This window comes from Panthera tigris, chromosome C1 (genome assembly GCF_018350195.1).
Source record: "Panthera tigris isolate Pti1 chromosome C1, P.tigris_Pti1_mat1.1, whole genome shotgun sequence".
Classification (NCBI taxonomy): Eukaryota; Metazoa; Chordata; class Mammalia; order Carnivora; family Felidae; genus Panthera; species Panthera tigris.
In genome coordinates, this window is record NC_056667.1 from 48,991,362 (window position 1) to 48,998,161 (window position 6,800).

At 38.6% G+C, this 6,800-nt stretch overlaps 1 pseudogene; it reads left to right on the plus strand.

Annotated features, from left to right (window-relative positions):
- Window positions 1-1,896: 1,896 nt before the first annotated feature.
- On the plus strand, window positions 1,897-3,241 carry LOC102957515 (annotated as a pseudogene).
- Window positions 3,242-6,800: the final 3,559 nt, after the last annotated feature.

Sequence of the window (6,800 nt, forward strand, 5' to 3'; positions counted from 1 at the left end):
TTCCTATCTTGGCCTTTGTACATGGTATTTCCCTGCCTACAATACAACTTATTGTTCCAGTAGTAAAGTATTACCTACTCCTAATGCCTTCTTCCATCCCCCGCAAGGCTGATTTAGGGACTCTATTAAGTACTCACTGCACTTTGTATGTACCTTCATTAAATCAATCTTTCTTTATAGAGTATTTACTTCCATGTTTCTTTTCCCACTAAACTAAAAGATAATAGAGACCAAAGACCATAGCTTTCCAACTTTGTAGGCCAGTGCCTATTCCCTGCTCAGAGAAAGGTTATGACTGTACACGTTGAGATAAATTAGTAAGTGAATAAATGAACTATCAATATTGGAAAGTAAAATCAGATTTTAGCCCAAGACAAAAAGAATTTTATTGCAACTAAACCTCTTGTGTAGATGCTTTGGACAGTAGTGAGCTCCCTGTCACTTGAGAGAAAAATAGGCAGGGATAATACCAAAAAGAAGTTCTATTTTAAGTGTATTTTAGCCCTGTAATATTTCAAGTCCCTTCCAATTATGAGATTCTATGATGTAAGATGACTTTGAGAAGGTTATTAGTTTTTGAAAGATTTCCAGAACATATAATACTTTCTTCCCAAACTATGTAGGAAAGAGATAAAGGAAATTCCTAATTTGTGGCACATCGAGACACAGCAGTTCTGTCTTCCACATGTTCAACTGGGTGTTATTTAAGCTCCTCAAATTAATTGTGATCATCATCATCTCCTTGACATATCTTACACTATAACCAGAAGTCTTCCAGCTCAGCAGAAAAAAACCCACATTACTGTAGCTTCAAGAGGCAGAGTAATAATGTAGACAACCTGATTTTGACTTTTTCCCCCCAATGCCATTTCTAACTTCTCTAACATCCTTGCACTTTAAATCAGTACAAGAATTGTAGCCAGAAGAAAATTAGAATTTACTGAATCATAGTCTCAAAGAACAAAAGCTACTCCCGAGAAACACACTTTTCATTTGGAAATATTACACTGAATCAAATAATGGTAACTTTTTGGCTCACCTTACAGAAAAAAAAAAAAAACCTGCTAATTTTCTTCCAATCTGATATTTGAACCATATTCCTTCATTAGTCATAAGATTCAAGAATATCATGGCTAATTGAGTTGTATAAACACATTTATTCAATAATTAGAAAAAATTAAGTACTTATAAATGTTACATATTGTTTAATGTATCGTGGTTCTATAAACAAGACAATTTCTTCCCCAAGAAAAGATCAAAGTCAGTTTAACGGCAACATGGGAACAACAACAACAGTCTCCTATCAATTCACTAAGGGACTAAATCCACGAAAGCTTATTTCACCAAATGAAAAAAAAATTTATTTTACTTTTGTGCTTACTTTTTGCACCTGTCCTTTAGATAGTGGGATGTGTTTTCCTTTTAATAAGTGTGTGTATGTGTGTGCGTGCGCGCGCATATTATTTAACATCTAGTGGTGGATATATGCCCTATCCACCCTGGGTGCCCACCTCTGGGCCAGCCACAGAGATTGTCCGACAAACATAGAATCTAGAGGAGTTCACTGCAGCCATATTTTGTTCAGGGCCTACACTAGGGCAGAAACATGGGCAGAACAGAGACAGGGCAAAGACAAACTAAACATACTGAGAACAAATCCGCAATGAGTTAGTGAGCTGATCTTTGGTGAATTGACTTTCAGAAAATTGAATTTTGGGAAGTCAATGCTAGCTTCATTAAAGATCTCACCATTGTAGTCAAAGGAGTAAACTGACAGAGTAGAAGCCAAGTCCACAGTGTGGCCCCTGGACTAATGGGATCAACAGCACACAGAACCATGTTAGATGCAGATTCTTCAAGGCCCGCCCCAGATCTACTGAATCAGAATCCCTGAGAATGGGGCCCAGCAATCTCTGGTTTACCAAGCTCTCCAAGGGTGATAGCCCATCTTTGAGAACCTTGGTGATAAAGTGACATAGCAGCGTTTCTGAGTACTGTATGACACACAGATGGGGTAACTAACCCCACATGGAGAACTCAAGACAAGCTTCCCAAGTAAAGTTAGCACCTCAAATTTTTTTTTTTTTGTAGCATTTAATTCAGCTTCTTCCATTTCCTTAAATTCTGCCAGGGATACTAACAATATTGTGCAATTTTAATTTCTTCACATCTTCCTTCTCTCAGTTACTTTCCAATAGCAGTTAAAAAGTAGTGAGAAACAAAGGAAATAGAAATGTATGATAAAAAATGTGTTGACAGTATAGAAATAACCAATTTTCCTTTAATGGGCCAATGGGCAGAGTACGGTCTTTGGGAGAAATTAACCTTGAGCTAGGGTGATCATATTTAGGAAATAAAACTATAACATATCTAGCTACATTGGAATATCAAAAAAAAAGAAGAAGAAGAAGGAATTTGAACCCAGTCCATGCTACAAAAGGGACGGCAGCCTTGGTGCTGACCCTGTGGGGTCACAAGTCAGCATACAGAAGATGGCATGTAAGGTCCTGGGGTTGCTCAGGTCCCAGTCCTTGGGCTGCCAGGCAGAGCATGTGCCAGGCCTCCCTCCCACCGGTGGAGCCTTCCTTCTCCTCCTTGGGGCATCATCCTCCTGGCTCTTCACAGATATGCCACCCAGAAATCAGCCCAACCAGGCCAAGAAGATAACCTTCCCCCTTCCATGCTGCTCAAAGACTACCAGAACATTCCTGAAATTGAGAAGTTGGATAATGCTGTAAGAAGATTCTTGTCTTTGGAAATGGCCAACTAGAAGCAGCAGCTAAAAATCAAGCAAGAGCAGTTGACGAATAAGATTGTGGTGGACCCTGAGGACACCAGCTCCCTGGAGGCTGGAATTGTTGCCCTGTCAAGATTTGCAATTATGAAGAATGCATGAGAAATTTCGCAAGGACAAAGCCCACAAGCACTATGTGCTCATAAGCATCAACCAGAGGAAAAAGATGCTCAAAAGCTTCCATAAGACCAACTATAGTGTTTTCCACAAGATGTGCAAGCAGCTGAGGACTGAGTATACCTTTTCCCCCCTGTAATACCAGAAAGCCCACTCCTGCTGGGTGACAAGGAGGGCTCTGTGAGTTTGAGTTGTCTGGGAGATACACAAGCTAAAGGAGCAGAAAGGGCCGTAAAAATTGTAGCTGGGAAACAAGGCCAGAAAAACCCAGAGAGCCTTTCCAAAGCAGGACCAGAGGCAAAGAAAACCAATAAATTTTATCAGAGTTAGCATTAGGATGTCCCATTCAATATTTGCAATTTACTCATACTAAAGAAATTATTTTATTTTATATTTTTTTTTACCTGAAGTTCAGTTTAACTGCACGTCCTGTAGTTTATCTGGTAGTCTCGGTAGTCATGGACTCACTTTTTACCTTAACTTGGGATTAATAACAGCAACCATTTATTGGGCAATTACTATTCAGAAAACATTATTCAACACATCTGGAAGCATACTTACTAAATCCTCACCATATTTTTATAAAATAGGTATTCTTATTCTCCTTACACATGTAGGAAACAGGCTTAGCAATTGAGTCATCAAAGCTAGTAGAAGGTGGAACAAGAATTTAAATCTGTATCCAGCCTGATTCCAGAACCAAAGCTTTTAATGACTAAATTCTACTGCTTAACTATACTGCAATTTGCTTAATCCTGATGGAACAAGTTTCTTTTGTGTTATTATGAAAACTGAGATTATGTATTGCACATAATGCAGTTTGTGGCAATTGATAGGCATACAAAAGTACATATTAGCACTAACATTTATACTCAAAATCAAGGAAACTGACCCCAAAATACACTTGGCTTCAGAAAAATACTTTTACTCTACTGTAACAACAAATAATGAGTTTTGGGAAAAGGACTCTGGTTTGTCTGGGATGGTATGGATTTGTTTTGGCCTGAGTTCATTAAGGTCAGAGGTAAAGTTAAACGAAGTGTATCCTCACAGAGAGTTGACTTTCTCATGTCTGTGCATGCTGACAAGGAGGGCCCATCCACAGAATGCCAGTCATTGAAGAAGAAAACAGTGCCATGGAGTTTTATCTGGAATCTTGCATTGCTCTGAGACCCTAAGCTGTTCCACATGGATAAGGTAAGAACTAGAGTAACCATGTGGAAAAAAGTTGTGGAAGGACCAAGAAGCCCAGAGCAAGATGAGAAGAGACAGTAGCTATGGCTGTCTAAAGCCTGAGATTTGATGCGTCTTACTTCATTGGTTTCTCTCAAGAGTGAAAGAAGTTATGTATGTAAAATTCTTTGCATGGTATAATCAGAATACGTATCTACTGAGCATGAGTTAGTAAATTCATTACTGAAATAGGTAATCCCTTCTGCAAAAAACAAAAAAAAAAAAAACATTTCTTTAGAGGGAGAGCTTGCACGCATGCACAAGGTGGGGAGGGGCAGAGGGAGAGACAGAGCACAAGAATCTCAAGCAGGTTCTGTGCGGAGCCTGGAGCTCAGCCCTGACACAGGGTTTGATCACACATCTCTGGGATCATGACCTGAGCAAAAATCAAGATTTGGACACTCAACTGACTGAGCCACACAGGCACCTCCGAAAGGAACTTTTTAAAGCAAGAATCATGACCTCTTCCAAGTCACAGTTGTTTCAGTAAGACTCAAATACTTGATCTGTATATACTTTAGTATTTGCCATCCTGAGCCAAAATGACGAAAACTTTTGTTCCTACATCTTTATCAGCCAGTATTAAAAACTTCAAAGGGTCTAAAATTATGCCTTACTTGCAAACCACCATGTTAGCTTGTCACAATTTCATGGATGTTGCTGGTAGACATGAGACAAAGGACAGTTTGTTACTCAGAGCGACATCAGCAGCTAGATTATCAGCAATTTTTGTGTTGCTCTCTAAGACCCAATTCCAACAGCATGACAGGAAAAGGGCCAAATGTTAACTGCACATTTGGATTCACAAAGGATTGTGAACCAGGAGTCTGTGTCACAGGGAAGGAACCCTGAGCCCGGAGAACTCAGATCTTTTTAAGTGAGCAATAAATGTGCCTCCCCTTTCTACAGGGAGTGGGAGAGCATGATCTTTATTATAATGGACAGTAAGCATGCCTGTCTTTACTTCAGGGGGAGATATTATCATTATCTTCCAAGGTTATAAGTAAGTAAACCTTTTCCAGAAGGAAACACTATCTCTATCATCCAAGACTTTTCACTATTCCAGTATCTTTGAAAATATAGTCTGGGGAAAAAAAAGACACCAAAATAAAGCAAGGAACCAGGTGAAATGCTCCATGTTTTGTAACATAGAGGTAAAGCATGATTTCAGGGGGCTTTTACTAGGACATAATTTACTGCTTGCATACATTGTTTCAGGGTGTAAACAGTGCTATAAAGGGTACTTTATAAACTGTAGCCCTGTATTCTCCGATTGTTCCTAAAACAAGTATGTGAGATAAATATGCTTTTCACTTCATATTCTTTCAGAATATCTAAAAGAAATTTTAATAAAAGCCAGCAAACCGTGTACCTGGCTTAGATAGCCAAATTCTGTCCTAAGCTCTCAGTAACAGCCTGTGTTGCTCTCATAGCTTTTATCACAATTACAACTAAGAATTTGTTTGCTTTTCACTTAATTTCTATCTCCCTGGATTATAAGTGGTCTTTCACTGAGGGGCCCTTGTGTCTCTTTCTTACACTTATGTTTGAGTCAGCTAGCATAACATCTGACATATAGTAGTTATCCAATATATGCAACAAATATTTTTTGAATGTTGACTAAGTTTAACTGTACTTCACTTACAAATGATAAATGAAAATTTGGTGACATGATTTGATTCTATCATATACTTGATCTTTACCAGGATTTTTGAGAATGGAGTTTCCTAGAAGGCTGCATGGGGAAATGACTGACGAACTAATCTAGGATTTCCATTTTATTGTATAAATTTGGAAACTAAGGGCTAGTAGTAACAAATAAATTATCCAGAGTCACATGTCAAGTTTCCTGACTCTTGGTTTAATGCTCTTTCACCTATGATATTCCTTCACCTGCCCCTTCAACCTGTTCTGGCAATAATTTAAAGCACTTCTGTGTTTATCTGCTGTGAAAAAACGTGGCAGTGCGCTCTCAGGGCAAGAATGGAGAGATGGAAATGTCTGCATCTCTATGCTAATATCTCCTGTCATCATATGGGTCAGGGAGACTGTGTTCCCAAACTCAAAAATAATTGCAATGTGTTTTCAAAGTTCTGAATTTTGCCTGATATTTCTTCCTCCTTGCTGGGAAAAGGAGGTATGACACTTGGAAAGAGCTTGGAAAGACTGAGATATATCTACACATCAAAATGTCTGCAAATCTGCCAAAATCTGATTCCGATAACCCAGAGATGTTTTTATTTTTACTCCTCCTATCTTGTTTAAATTGGCAAATAAGAAACTTTTCCTACTTTAATTTGTTATAGAACTGTTACGAGTTAATAACAAAAGCATTATTGTTTAGGGCTCCAAGTAGGTTATAATAAAGAACTCGAAAAATTTCACTTCTTTCCAAGATTTTAGAAATTTCCTACAGTAATCACGCTTTAAGTAACAAAGGATATACTGCTTACCCCGCCAGCTCCACAACATCCCTGTGATCAATTGTTCCTCCAAGAACCAGCTCTGACGAGGATGTTGCTTTGGAGGAAAGGTGCTCTATAAATGTAAAACATAAGTAAATGGATGGGCCGGGCAGAACAGCTTGGGCTCTGTATTAAATAGAGGCTAGAATTTGGTTTTCAAATTTCAAAGAAACATGGGACTGGTCTTGGTC